Raw genomic sequence first — 16,181 nt, 5'->3', positions numbered from 1 at the left:
AGTGCAATGTAACAACCAACCTTACTTGTCTTGGGTAGACTTTTACAACCTAAAATAATGCATAGTTGTAATCTTAAATTATGTAGCTTCTATGCCTTTGACCCAAAAGTAATCCATGTGTTTGCGTGTGTTATAATTTGAAGACATAAAATTAGAGGTTGCAAGTAATCTTGTATCATAAATGTTGAACACAACAGATATTGCTTGATAAACAATGATGTTCATAGTTTATCTGGAGTCAGTGACATAATCCTTTGGACAAGTGTGTTAAAGATTTCTGTAAAGTATTCCTCATTCCATTCCCCATGTGCTTCCTTCTGTGCTGTCTAATAAATGCTGAACAAAGCCCTTTGTTAGGGACATACAGACACATCCAATAGACTCATATATAGACACAGATTCACAAGGGAGCTTTCGGGTAGGCACAGGCAGACTCATAAAACAGAGAGAATAAGAGACAGAGGAAAAGTGAAACAGAGAATTCAAATCTGGGCATGTTCTTGGTTGAATGGCACCAATGGGAAGTGCTCTGATTTCTTTCCTCAATGAGACACGTAGCTGGTGAGTCAGAGTTTATTATTAATCTTTTCAAACTGACCATACCCACACAATGGTAGAAAGTCTTCATGGGCTGTATTTTAGACCAGGGGCTAATACCCAGAATTGGCAAAATATTGCAGAAATTAAATGCAAAAGAAATAAAACTCTCAACAAATGGTCTAATGAATTGAGTAGACAGCTTAAAAATATAAATGGCCAATAACTATTTAATCGTGTCCAATATCCTTTAGCCATCAGGGAAATGCAAATTAAAACTCCTTTGATATGCTACTTGACCCAAGGCAAAATAGTTATCATGAAGAAAACTGACAAATTTTAGAGATTTGATGAAAAAAACTGCCCTTATTTTATGCTACTTTGTGTACAAATTAATGTATCATTATAGAAATCACTTTGGAGGTTTCTCAAAATATGAAAAAATAGAACTACCATATAGCCCAGCTACTTTACTCCTGGATGTATACCCAGAGAAATCCTTACCATATCACAAAGATATTTGTATTCTTATGTTCACTATTGCTTTAGTAAAAAAGGAACCATCTAGTTTTCCACCGACAAATAACTGGATAATGAAAATCTGGTAAATAAGATAGAATTTTGTTTAGCTCTAAAGGAAAAAAAAATGAAGTAACAAATTTCCACAAATGGATGTCTTAAACTGCATAATATTAATAATATCAATCTCACAAAGAAAAAAAACTGGTTTCCCCAATATATTTATCCTAGTTTATACTGTATCTATGTAAGTACATGTCAAGTGTTGCTATAGAACAACACGCAGAGACTAATATCAGGTGGTGAGAAGGGCCAGAATACATGAATGAGAGCATGAACTGTTCTTCTAGATCTAACTGTTACGGACTCTGTGTGCGTAACGGATAAATGTATTTAAAAAATAATGAAATCCAAAGTTAAGCTCCATGACTTCAGAAGATTTGAGTCTGGGCAAGTACTTGTTTGAGTGGCTGTGTTAATCTGGGTGCACGTTCTTTTTTTTTTTTTTAACCATTCTTTTTATATATTTTTTTAATTTTATTTTTTATTTTATGTGAATTAGTGGTTTGTCTGCATGGATGTCTGTGTGAGGGTGTCAGATCTTAGCATTACAGACAGTAGTGAGCTGCCATGTGGGTACTAAGACTTGAACCCAGGTCCTCTGGAAGAGAAGTCATTGCTCTTAAACACTGAGTCATCTTTCCAGCACCTAGATGCATGGTTTTTTACTTCTAAAATTATTTAGAAACAAATGATTTTTATTTTTAAAACTTCCAGGCTTTTTTTTTTGAGAGAGATAGAAAACATGAAGTTGTGTAGGTAAGGAGGGGACTATCTCAGAGGTACTGGGAAGGAAAAAGAATATGAAAGAAAAGAACAAAAATATTCTCAGTAATTTTTAAAAATTGAAAAATGAAACATGGCAAGTGGAACAGTAACTTCCTAAAATTACTTGGTGTAAGAATGACAAGTTATTTCATTCCTCTTCAGCAATACAGAATTAAAACCTGCTATCTGTATCCTTGAGTAAAGAGAATACCTTAATACATATTTGTATTTGACAGAATAATATGTCATTCAATATATAACAATGACAATACATTAAGAAACACTCACCTAAATTTCACAATATGTATTTCAAAATCTAATATATGGTCTCTGGAAAAAATAACTCTCTAGAACCAGCTTTGTTCTGTTGATCATTTGAGATCTGTGCTTCATTCAGTTTTGAAAAGTGAGGCTATACAGTAAATTAGGTTTCATAAAATATTGATATCTGCAAGATTCTGATATCCTTGACAGTTCTTTCCATTATATCAAATAACAATGCCCTGTAAATTATAAGAATCATTCAAGTTTTTGTGACATTACATATATTCATTGGATGTGTCTCTTATAATAATTTCCTTATATTTAGTAAGATCTGAGTATGCACAAAGGCTTGGTTATATTCTTTTTATTTACATGTATTGTAGTGTAAATACTTTTATTTTCCAAAGTATAAATATTAGACTAAATTCCTCCAAAGACATTACATGTATAAAATTACTACCTAATATGACTTCATTGAAAGCTAATGAAGATCAAGCTTCAATTAGAGGTCATATACCATTATTCACATTTGCAAGGCTTCTCACCAATAAAAAAATCTCTGACACATAATTTAATTTGTAGGGTTTATCTTAAGTGTAGAGGAATTTTAATTCAGAACATGGCTGCTCTGGCAAGAGATCACATTCAAAGACTTTCTAGGTCTGTGTGATGGGGCTGGAATGCAAACATGCCTTTAATCCCAGGAAACAGAGGCAAGCAGATCTCTGAGTTCAAGGCCAGCCTGGTTTAGAGTAAGCATGAGGTGCAGAAAAGCTTAGGTCCAGGAGTGGTCCAGGTTCTTTAATCCCAAACAATTAAGTTAGTTTGTGGAAGGAAGCACCCATGTTTGAAAGTGATGTTTAATTGAGTGGTAGAGAAAGTGACAAATCAGAGAATATTTGACAGAATAGGACACACCTAACTCTCAGAGAACAGACAGGAAAGGGAAGCTATTTAAGGGGCAATGCATAGAGAAACGGGAGGCAGTTTTTACTGGAGACAAGATTCAGATAAACAACACAAGTGAAGAAGGAATGAGCCAGAGAATGAGAAGGAGCCAGAAGATTAGAAAAGATTGTTGGAGTTAGTTTGAGGCCACGCAGAGCAATTCAGGGGCCAAGAAAAAAGCCAGATTGAATAAGTCAGCTAGAAAAGGAGTTTGAGCCAGAACAGCTGAGTTGAACCAGCCAGCCCAGAGCTCAGTAAGAACAAGAAAGGATAAGCTTATTCAGCAGTAAGTCTCAAGAGGCTGAAAACATTCTAGGCCTAGGTTACATTGTACAGAGGCTAGAAGCTTCCAAGACTAGGCCTAGGTTAGAAGACAAAGGCAGTAATCCTCTCAGACAACAACTGTAACAGGTGAATAAAAGTTCCTTTTACACTTATGTATAAAATTTTGAAGTTGTAGAAGTGTAAAACTACACTTAAACTGCTTAAACACTTCTACAAAGTGTTTAACACTTATAGGGTTTCTCTACAGTATGTGTGGATTCTTTGGTATTGAGTAAAGGCTTTATAATTATTAAAGGCTTTGCCCGAATCTTCATATTTGTAGAGTTTTACTCTAGTATGAATTCTTTGGTGTTGTTTAAGATTTGAAGAACAGTTAAAGCCCTGGCCACAATTTTCACATTTGTAGGGTTTCTCTCCAGTATGAATTCTTTGGTGTTGACTAAGAGCTGAACAATTACTAAATGCTTTGCCACATTTTCCACACTTATAGGGTTTCTCTCCAGTATGAATTCTTTGGTGTTGAATAAGGGCTGAAAAATTATTAAACGCTTTGCCACAGTCTTCACATCTATAGGGTTTCTCTCCAGTATGAATTCTCTGATGATAATTAAGATGTGAAGAAGAATTAAAGGCCTTGCCACATTCTTTGCATTTGTAGGGTTTTTCTCCAGTGTGAATTCTTTGGTGATGAGTAAGGCTTGAACTATTATTAAAGGCTTTCCCACATTCTTTGCACTTGTAGGGTTTTTCTCCAGTGTGAATTCTTTGGTGTTGAATTAGGGCTGAACAATTACTAAAAGCTTTGTCACAGTCTTTACATGTATAGGGTTTTTCTCCAGTGTGAATTCTCTGGTGTCGAGTAAGATAAGACACCATGGTAAAGGCTTTACCACATTCTCCACATTTGTAGGGTTTATCTCCAGTATGAAGTATTTGATGATAATTAAGGTATGAAGAACAGTTAAAGGCCTTGCCACATTCTTTGCATTTGTAAAGTTTTTCACCCCTATGAATTCTCTGATGCCTATACAGGTGTGAAGAACAATTAAAAGCCAAGCCACATTCTTCACATTTGTAGGGTTTCTCTCCAGTATGAATTCTTTGATGTTGGGTAAGGCTTGAAGACCAGTTAAAAGCTTTGCCACATTCTGTGCATTTATAGGGTTTCTCTCCAGTGTGTATTCTCTGATGCTTATACAGGTGTGAAGAACAGTTAAAAGCCTGACCACATTGTTCACATTTGTAGGGTTTCTCTCCAGTATGAATTCTTTGATGGGGGGTAAGGCTTGAAGAACAGCTAAAAGCTTTGCCACACTGTTCACATTTGTAGGGTTTCTCTCCAGTATGACTTCTCTGGTGTTGAATAAGGAGTGAGTTCCGAACAAAGGCCTTGTCACATTCTTTACATTTATAGGGTTTTGTTCCTGTTGAATAAATGATGCGGTATCAATAAAAATGATAATATTTTTATTTATAATGCTTATCGTTAATATAGGCATTTTTATATTTGTATATAAAATTTACCCTCACATCAACTAGAAAATATAGACATATTTCTATACTCCAAATTATTGCAGCATTACTCAGAAGAAACAGCGCAGGCAGAAATAACCTAAACATTACACTGAAATGATGGCAATATGGAATATACAAATAATGGACTACTATTCAATCTTTAAAAGGTAATCATATTATTATCTACCACAAGGACAACTCTTAAAAGTTGCTACGATAACTGAAATAAAACACAAGGATATGTTATATGTCCTGAATTACATGAAGATTCTATTTTAATAAAACTAAAACTTACAGTAGAATGTTGAATAAAATAGATTGCATAAAGACAAAAGTACACGATTTCATTAGTATAAAGTTAGTTTCAAAAACAAAAACATGCAAAAAAAAACATTTTCTAAAAATATATTGCATAACAATTTGAATACTTAACTCTATTGAAGAGCATATTCAAAGTATTTAAGATACTTATTTTATACAATTGAAAATAAAATTTATAAATTTAAAATTATCTGTGAATCAAATCTATTCATAAATAGATGATAAAATCAGCATAATTTCTACAAATATTCATTTGGCATACTAACTACTGACTGTACTATGAAAATCTGGCTCAAATGACAACACATGCTGGAGAGGTTGTGGAGAAAGGGGAACCCTCCTCCATTGCTGGTGGGAATGTAAACTGGTACAACCACTTTGGAAATCAATCTGGCGCTTTCTCAGACAATTAGGAATAGTTCTTCCTTAAGACCCAGCTATATCAATCCTAGGCATATATCCAAAAAGTTGCTCAAGTACACAACAAAAACATTTGCTCAACCATGTTTGTAGCAGCTTTATTTGTAATAGCCAGAACCTGGAAACAACCCAGATGTCCATCAATGAAGGAATGGATACAGAAATTGTTGTATTTTTACACAATGGAATATTACTCAGCAATCAAAAACGAGGAAATCATGAAATTTGCAGGCAAATGGTGGGATCTAGAAAAGATCATTCTGAGTGAGGTATCCTAGAAGGAGAAAGACACACATAGTATATACTCACTTATATAGACCTATAAGATATGATAAACATAATGAAATCTAAAGAAGATAAACAAGAAAGAAGACCTGGGGTAAGATGATCAATCCTCACTTACAAAGACAAATGGGGTGGGCATTGGATGTAGGAGAAATCAAGTAACAGGACAGGAGCCTACCATAGAGGGCCTCTGAAAGACTCTACCTAGCAGTGTATCAAAGCAGATACTAAGACTCATAACCAAACCTTTGGCAGAGTGTAGGGAATCATGAAAGAAGGGGGAGTTAGTATGACATGGAGAGGATAGGAGCTCCACAAGGACAAAATATATCTGGGCACAGGGGTCTTTTATGAGACTGATACTTCACCAAGGACAATGTATGGATATAACCTAGAACTGCTCAGCTGTAGCCCATGGTAGCTCAGTAACCTAGTAAGGGGAACAGGGACTATTTCTGACATGAACTCAATGGCAGGCTCTTTTACCTCCCCACCCCCCAAGGGAGGAGCAGTCCTGCTAGGCCACAGAGGAAGACTTTGCAGCCAGTCCTGAAGATACCTGATAAAACAGGGTCAGATGAAAGGGGAGGAGGTCCTCCCCTATCAGTGGACTTAGAAAGGGGCAGGGGGGAGATGAGGGAGAGAGGGTAGAATTGGAGGGAATGAGGGAGCAGGACACAGCTGGGATGCAGAGTTAATAAAATGTAACTAATAATAAAAATAAAAAATTAAATTAAAAAAAGAAAACCTGGAAACAGGTAAATAAAAACTAAATTAAAATATAGATGTAGTTAATAGATGTTTTATTGTCTTACATTGTCTTCACTACCATCTAAGCACATTATCAACTTATTTGTGACAAACTAGACTAGAAAAACAAATCCACAGAAAATGGAATTCCAAATAGGACAAGGAGAATCTTGAACCCAGAAAATCCTCAAAGAATGAATAATGAATTACCAAAAAAAAAAATCTTCCAGATTTTGGCTAGGACTATAAAAACAAATACATTTTAAATCATTGACATTCAGAGTTTTAAAAATCATTAAGGGCTGGAGAGATGGCTCAGAAGTTAAGAGCACTGACTGTTCTTTCAAAGGTCCCGAGTTCAATTCCCACACCCACATGGTGGCTCACAACCATCTATAGTGAGATCTGGTGCCCTCTTCTGGCCTGCTGGCATACGTACATGCAGAATACTGTATAAATAATAAATAAATCTTAAAAAAAAAAAAAAAAAAAAGGGCTGGAGAGATGGCTCAGTGGTTAAGAGCACTGTCTGCTCTTCCAAAGGTCATGAGTTCAATTCCCAGCAACCACATGGTGGCTCACAACCATCTATAATGTGAACTGATTCCCTCCTCTAGCAGGTGTAAATGCAGATAGAACACTCATATACATAAAATAAAAAAATAAAAAAATCTAAAAATCATTAAAAATGCACTCACAGAGAGCTCTGAGCTGACAATTTTAATCAGTGAGCATATAGATAAAACTAGAGACTCTCACTTGTGGCTACTGTATTATAATGGTCTGATACAGAGGTCTTTAGACACAAGTATAAATTGACGTTTACACAGCAATGAAACATCTATCATGATAGGCAAAAGGAATTACTTTGATAGTATGGATATGTGCACAGATTACTGGAGAGGAAGAACAAGACTCAGCAGACTTAAAAGTATGATACAAGGCTGGAGAGATGGTTCTTGCAAAAGTTCTTGCAAAAGTCCTGAGTTCAATTCCCAGCAACCACATGGTGGCTCACAAGCATCTGTAATGAGATCTGGTGCCCTCTTCTGGTGCATACACATACATGCAGGCAGAATGCTGTATAAATAATAAATAAATCATAAAAAACAAACTAAAAAGTGAGTGGTGTTGTTACCTAACATTTTTGAGGCTGCAGGTTGAATCCTTGGCACCACACACACACACACACAAAAAAAAAAAATCCAATACTCATTTAAAAAAATACGATAGCCATCCTCATGAGATGTCTTGTTTGATAGTAAGAGAAACAAATGGAGACTCCTACAAATTATTTCCATGAAATAGCTTATCAATACACATTTTAAAAGCCTGGCATTCTGTTGGATTTTTGGTCCTCTCCTCTATTTCCTCTTGTTCCAACATTCCCACATACCTGGGTAAACGGCCACTGTTGCTTGTTGTTTCACATTCCAGGGTTGTTTTCTTTGTTCCAGAAATGTGATCAGACATGGCTTAGAGAAAGCAAGACCTGTTGGTATAAAAATGGAACATGATGCTTTATTTTGGTGTCTGGAAAACCAGTATTTCTATCCTAGTATGAAGCTTATAAGGAAAGAGGACATAACGAAAGCTTGTAGAAAAAAAAATTCTCTGAATGTTTCCTGATAAACAGAATATGTAGGAAAAGTAAGGGTATATCATTTTACTTAAAGATGTGTGTGGTATGTCTCATTCAACTGAATCTGTAAAATTACTACTAGAGAAAAGAATTCATAATTCAAAACAAGAGGTTAAAAATAAAATAAATGTAATAAAACTTATCTAAACTATTATCACCACCTTTCTATTTTTTCCTTAAAAGCAGAACTATAAAATTCTTTGCTATAAAGCATAAGCATGAGATTGCTATGGCATAATCTGGTGCTTTGTATTCTAAAGTTAATTATTTTGCTCCCGGAAGTCTGCTTGCTGTCTTCTCCGAGCAGTCACTCATGCATGCCCAAACATTGCTGTGTAACACTTCCTCAAATAGTCCCTGCTTGACCAATAAAGGGCCTGCACCTGGGCAGGGCAAAGGAGAGGTGGAGCTAAGGTTTGTGGGCTTGAAGGACAGAAGGATCCTGGGAGAGATGGAGAAACAGAGAGATGAAACAGGTAGGAGAGAGAGATGAATCACGGAAAGGGGAGACAGGTACTAGAGGGAGGAAGGAAGAGGGACTGCCGTGAGTTAGCATGGAGAGATACAAACGGCTAGAGGAGCCTGTTCTGAGGACCGGTATGGCTGGCCCGAAGTAGCCCAGATTGAAAGCATGTCCAAGTATTTATATTATTTTGGATGGGAAGTAGCCCAGATAGGAAAGATTAAAGCAAATGGCATGGGATGTAGGACTGAGGTCTGTCCAGCTCCAGGTGAAATAAGGCTTATTAAAATCTATCAAGTGTCTGTGTCATTTATTGATTTGGAATCAGGTTAGAAAATAACCATCATAATAATTATATAGCTGACTAGTAAACCTTAATAATAATTTTATTTTCTATAACATGAGATATTCTACAAACGTTGACAGTGAATTAAGAATTCAGTAGAGTAGCGATCCTCACCCAGAGAAACAAGGTTGCTGTAATTCTCTAACATCACATCACTATACAAATCCCACTGAGCAGGGTCCAGGCATTCACACTCCTCTGGTGAGAAATCAATGGCCACATCTCTGAATGACAACTGCCCCTGAATATAAATAAATTACATAAATAATTACCAATCAATAAAGTTATATATTTGCTGTCAGTTCCTAATTTTACCAAAGATGAAAGAACTACAAGTGGTTCTGATTTAAGAAATATTAATCAACATACTTTGATATGCAGTAACATTATCTTATATATTATCTATCTTTAATGAAAAATGATGTAAGACCCACCAAAGCCATGTAAGTATTTTTGTGACATATGTAATTATAACCTGAAGGAATCTACACTATACATAGTGAATGCTAAATCTGTATTATACTATATAAATTGTGTACCTTTCTCACAGAAAAATATGGTGAGTTAGGACACTACAAATTCTAAATATATGCATGCAATTATCAACAGGAAATTAAAATGCATATGCTGAAGCAACAGCTCTGGGGTAAGGTCTGGGTGTCTGAATATGTATGGATCTCAGCAGTGATGTCAATGACTGGTTTGAATAGCCGTAAGGTAGAACAATAAAGGAAGAATTCACAGATAAAACTGAAATTCTAGAACTTATATAAGTTACACATTAAAAACATAGAAAGTACAGCAATAATACTGGCACAGCCATATCTAATGGGAACAGTGAACGTTGTAAAGCCAGCACAGCTGCTTGACAAAGATCCAGCACAGCTGGGCCAAGTGATGCAATCGCTGTGGTGCAGTCTCCCACTTTTTGGCCTTGCTCTCTACTTGTCACATGCATGGAGGTCTTTTATTATTTGTTCAAGTTGGGGATATTGAATTGATGGAAATTTTCTTATGAATAATTTTGTCTTCTCCCAGGAGTACTGCTTTCTAAGCTTCCCCAGGAATGTCCTGACCATGCTACCCCTCCTGCTTTTTAGGGACATATCCTTACCTGGTCCACCTTGAAAGTCTTCCCTACGCCCTGGAGGTTTTAACTCCAGTAAGTAAATATGACAGAGACTTCTTTATGAGGTTTGGACTCAAAGATACTCTTGGCACATCTGCTCCTGCACTTACTCAGGAATAGGATAATCAGAACAAAGTAAACTTAAAAACGTAAATAATATTTGAGCCACTAGAAAAGTTGGTAGCAGATTAATTTAAGAGCCTCTTTCTACTACTGATGGACTAAGAATGATGTGGATAAATGATAAAAGAATAAAGTATTAAGACCTCCTTTCTTAGAAAAAGTGAACTCATTCTTCCTTGCATGACCAAGGAAGAAAAATACCAAGATTAGATATATAAATAAATTCTACAAATATATAAAATATAAATGCTGTATTATGGCAGAAATTAAATAACTGCAGCAGCTTTGGGCTGACTTTTCCTGGTCCTAATGACAATTAGGACTCTGACTATTAAAAGTTGTTAATACACTGTTTGGGACATGACAATCTGCCCTGGCTGGCTTGAATATTTTCTTTCTGTCAAGTGCCCTTGAAACTGCAAGAGCTACCAGCCTGAGAACAGGCTGTCATGCTTCGGCAAAATAAGCCCTTGAAACCACAAGATTATTAAAAGTTGGGTTGTGGGATTGATGAGGGAAGATGACTGTAACAAATAATTCTGTCCTGTCATGGTTTATCAATGATGACTAAACTTCTGACCAAGTGAAAGTTAAAATACCTATCCAGGGACAAAATGATATGATCTATGTTTGGGAACAATATGTATCTAAGTTAAAGAGGCACCCAGACTGCTAGTCAGTCAGGATGTGAACTCCTCCTGATCCCCATATGCCTGACTCCTTTCTCCCTCACTGCATGTACCCTTCTACAGGTCCTAACCTCACCTGGGAATGGATCCCAGCATTATACTGCATGTTATTTCTCTCCTCAAGCATTTATCATTTCTTTATGGTCAAAAGTCTAAATCTAGCTTCCTAAAATGCACTGGTACTTGTGGTCACCATTTTGTATAATAACACCCTAAGAATCTTGCTTCCCACTAAATATATCATAGCACCAGCCCTCATTTCCTGATGTTCTGGTCCCTGAGATCAAATTTTGATTGAGACCAACTGACATGTCTTTTTCTTCCTAAATTAATTATTTCCCGATTTATCTATTTTGTTTCCAATGACAGGATTTCATTTTTCTTCACATCTGAATAATATTCCACTACACATGTATACCACAATTTATTGGTTATTTTTTTTTCTTTCCTGGCATCTGTTGCTAAAAATCTAGACAACTGAAGAAATAATATTTCAGCTAGGTTTATATGACCTCAAAAGCATAGAAAAGGAATATAAAAGCCAAAATCAAGTGTCTGTGCTAAAATGCTTAAAACAATTTTTAAAGCAAAAAAAGATTTTTAAAAATTTACTACAGGGCTGGAGAGAAGGCTCAGTGGTTAAGAACACTGGTTGTTCTTCCAAAGGTCCTGAGTTCAATTCCCAGCTACCATATGGTGGCTCACAACCATCTATAGTGATATCTGCTGCCCTCTTCTGGTGCGCAGGCACACATGCAGACAGAATACTGTATACATAATAAAAAAAAAGTCTTAAAAAAATTTACTACAAAGTCAAACAAACAAAACTAGTCAAATATTTATATCTGACATAGCATGTGCAAACATAGAGCTATATATTAGAAAAAAGTAAAATTTTTCATGCATTTGAAAATAAACTAGTGAGATGACTCAGCAGATAAGGGACAGCCTGAGTTCCATCCCTGACACCCGCATGGTGGAAGGAGAGAATGGGCTCCTGCAAGTTGCCTTTGGAACTCCACGTGTACGATGTTCTGTCTCTCTGTCTCTGTCTCTCTCTCTGTCTCTCTCTCTCACACACACACATACAAAGAAACAGAAAGAAAGGTTAATAAAAAAGAAATACGTCATCAAGGGGATAAGAGGTTGGGAGGATAGGGAGATATAGAGGTGGGTCCGTGTAAAGGTACAAAAGGAGAGAGGAGAATGAACACAAACAAACTGTGTTTGAAAATGCCATAATGACACCTGATACTGTGTATGCTCACTGAAAGAAAAGAATTTTCAAATGTAAAAACAAATAACAATATTTAAGAAAAGCAACTACAAACATGCTATAGTTCCTGAGTCATACAATCTTAATGATTTCATTTATTGTAGGTCACAGGGTTCAGAGCTGGGTAAGACTGCTGATTATTTTTCTCTCCCAAGAGCATACTTAGACCCTTTTAGCACTAGGAAAGCTAAGCAGTAAGGACCAGCTTGATTTCTCCACGTCCTATGACTTAAGCCTGTGGTATCTTCAATAGGGTCTTACCATCAAGTTCTGGAGGAAAACAAGGGAGCATTCAATTCTGGTTCCCAAAGAAACAGCTTACGATAAAAGTTTATATTTAAAACTCAATGCCTTGTCTTATTTCCCATGAGGCTGCTGCTGATTTCACCTCTAAAGCCTAAAGTATCCTTCATAGTTAGCTCAAATTAAATTAGCATTGGTTAAAAATCAATTATTGACTTTACTGTAACACAAAAAGATTCACTAAATTTATATATGGAATTTATATATTGAGTATGTAACAGCAAATACTTTGAGAAATATAAACTGCCAGCTATATATTTCTAATATAGAATAAATGTTGAACTATGGTTAAAGTTTACGTAGAGCCTCAAAGCTGAAAGGTAATTTTAATTTCCCCTTCAACATACTACTATTATGTATGTATGAATTAATTTCTAGGTCTGTCCCAAAAGAAATTCCATCCTTAAGCATTATGCTGAGAAATCATTTAGAACACTTATTAAGAAAGACGATAGGCTTTGTCAGGTACAGCAGCTTTTGCATTGGGTGTTTTGATATGGTGGAGGTTTGCATTTCTTTGACACTCTCCTTAATGCAAATCTTGTTGAAGACCCTGAGCAGCAAGATCTGGAGGTGGAGCATAGTATGTGAAAGCACACTTCCACATCAAGCACATGAAATCCAGGATCCAGAATAACAGGAACATCCCCCATGAATGCAAAGGCTCATGTTAGCAAGCAAACAACTGGAAGATTGCCACACTTTTTTTCAATATAACATCCAGAAAGAATGATCCCTGTAGCCAGACCTCTGTCTGATGGTGACTAATAAGTCTTCAGTATGCTTTCCTGGTGGGCAATGATGGCATTACTCTGCACTGTAGCCATCCGCCTGATTCACGTTTGAGAATTACAAGTTTCGGTAATACAAATGCAAACAAGAATCATGAAATTAAATCACTATTAGAAAAAGAATAAAATTTCTTTTTTCAGTATAACAGAGAAGAATGTGAATAAGGTACACATAAAGTGGAATTCTACCAATGCCAAGAACTATGTTAGTTCATATCAAATCCAAGAATAACAGACAATAAATATTTAATGTTTTTGTTTCTGACGTGCAGAACTCATGACAGTGGCTAAGTTCCTTCACCAGCTTCCTGCAGGTCTGAATTTGTATATACGTCACTCTCAGCATCTCAATCTTAGAGCTACTTTGTTTTCCTCTTTGCAGTTTTTTTTTTAAATAATTTATTTAACTTTATTTTATGTGCCCCCAGATCCCTTGGAAATGGAGACAGTTGTGATCTGCCATGTGGGTGCTGGGAATTGAACCCAGGTCCTTTGGAAGAATAGTCAGTGCTCTTAACCACTGAGCCATTTCTCCAGCCCCCCCTTTTTTTTAAAAATAATTTATTTAACTTTATTTTATGCTCTTTGCAGTTTTTATCACCATTCATTATAATAGGTTTTTTCATTAGTTCTGCAGATCTGAAGTCATGTTTCTGAAAATTGTAAAATGTAATTAATTTTTCCTTGGTGTATAAGGGAAAAGATTCTATTCAAAACTTTTTGAGTTAGTTTGGGAAATGAATAGCTTTCTCTTCAATGTGCTTTTACTGACACATGTGCATCAAGCTGACAGATTATAAATTTAGCATTGGCACTCTCTCGGGAATATGAAAGGCCTACAGATTCCCAATAGGAATGTAGAATCTCAATGCCTTCCCATATACAGTTATTTCAATAAAAATACTTTCAATACAACAGTTCATTAATTCAAGGTACAAATTATTAATGGCTTGGAAGACGGTGAAAGAATAGGAGAAGATTCTGAATAAAGGAAAGATATATTTTACAAAGATAACTTTGGCTATAAGAAGGGTAAATAAATAAAGTACTTAAAATGTTTACTAGGTGTATAAAAGTAAAGATTTACATGTTTTTAATACAATGTACTTTGGGAGGAAAATTAAGACAAAGCCCTTGTCTTAGGCCACATTTACCTTAGAACCAGCCATTTCTTCTTCCTTCTCTATTTCTTTCTGTATTTGACTCAAAAGACAGCAGATCAGACAGACTTTTACAGCCTCTTTTTGTTGGTTCAAGATTGATATTAGCTTTCACTTAGTTGTTCTGCTCTCCGCTTTACTAACAGTTTTAAAAGAGAGAGTATTTGGCTTAAATCCAGAAAAACACTCAAGATCAATGTTTCTACATAAGGAGGTGAAAAAATATGAGGCACTGATACTTCATACCTAAAAAGGAAAAGAAAGATTAAAATTTTCAGAAAATAAATGAATTAATTTACTTGTTTTTCTCACAACAAACTATTAAGTGAATAATAAATCACACATGAACACTTCTAGGACAGCAAATTCCCTCCCATATGATTTACGACTAAACTTCAATGGCCAGGTAACAAGACAAAGGGTCATCCATCAGAAGCCTTCAAAAGGGGAACTATTTATTGGATTTTTGAACCACTGTAATGGGTTTCAATCATAAGTTATCTACTATATTTTCTTGAGAAAAATTTTCCCACATTTTTAAAAAGATTTATTTATTCCTGCATGTACACCTGCACACCAGAAGAGGGCACCAGATCTCATTATAGATGGGTGTGAGCTACCATGTGGCTGCTGGGAATTGAACTCAGGACCTCTGGAAGAGCAGACTGTGCTCTTAACCTCTGAGCCATCTCTCCAGCCTCTTTTCCCCCCACATTTTGCAGTCACAACGAAATACAGATTTCCCCTATTTATCTTCTCTGGTGTCATTACCAGTAATCCACGAAATTCCAGTCAAGGTTATCTGCCAAGAATAAACCGAGAAAGCCAGTCACTAATTACTAATGAAATGTAAAGTCAATGTCCTAGTCTGCTCTCTGAGGTTTGGATAAACACCACCACCCATACCGACTTCAGGAAGGAAAGGGTTTATCTGTTTTCTAGTTCACATGCCAATACTAAAGGAGTCACAGCAAGAGCCTGAGGACAACAGCTGAAGCAGAGATCATGGAGGAATGGTTACTTTCTGCCTCTGCCTATGACCTACTCAGTTTGGTTTCTTATACAGCCCAGGACCACCTGACCAGGGATGGCACCGAACGCAGTAAGTTAGGTCATCCTGCATCAATCATTAATCAAGAAAATGCCCCACAGACATGCCCATAGGGCAGTCGGATGGAGGGAATTCCTCAACTTGGGTTTCCTCTTTCCTGGTGACATTAGTTTGTGTCAAGTTGACATAAAGTAACCAGCACAATCTCAAGGATCTTGCAAAGAACAAAAGAGTTTTGCGGTTAGCTTCCCTCCCATCCTCTCCCAGAAGGAATTAGGAAAACTGTACAGTAGGAAAAACAAAACAGATTTTCAGAGGTCCTTTGGAGACTGGTTCTGAACTCACACGATTCCAAGACATGACTGCCATTAAGGAGATGCCTGCTTAACCCTGGAACCTTCAGGGCAAGACCCTATGCAGCTAAGTTTCCAACATGTGAAAGCTTTTGAGCTCCTAGAGAGCAACTGAAAACAAAAGCTGCTGCTTATGTGGCTTAAGGCAAGGGTCCATGCAAAGCTGGCAGCAGAATTTGGTAG

General features: G+C 36.3%; 1 pseudogene; it reads right to left on the bottom strand.

Annotated features, from left to right (window-relative positions):
* Positions 1-2,497: 2,497 nt before the first annotated feature.
* The window catches only part of LOC110561551 (zinc finger protein 208-like), a 41,464-nt pseudogene continuing 27,780 nt past the window's right edge, over positions 2,498-16,181 (bottom strand).

This window comes from Meriones unguiculatus, chromosome 3 (assembly GCF_030254825.1).
Source record: "Meriones unguiculatus strain TT.TT164.6M chromosome 3, Bangor_MerUng_6.1, whole genome shotgun sequence".
NCBI classification, from domain to species: domain Eukaryota; kingdom Metazoa; phylum Chordata; class Mammalia; order Rodentia; family Muridae; genus Meriones; species Meriones unguiculatus.
This window is presented reverse-complemented; position numbering and strand designations above follow the sequence as displayed.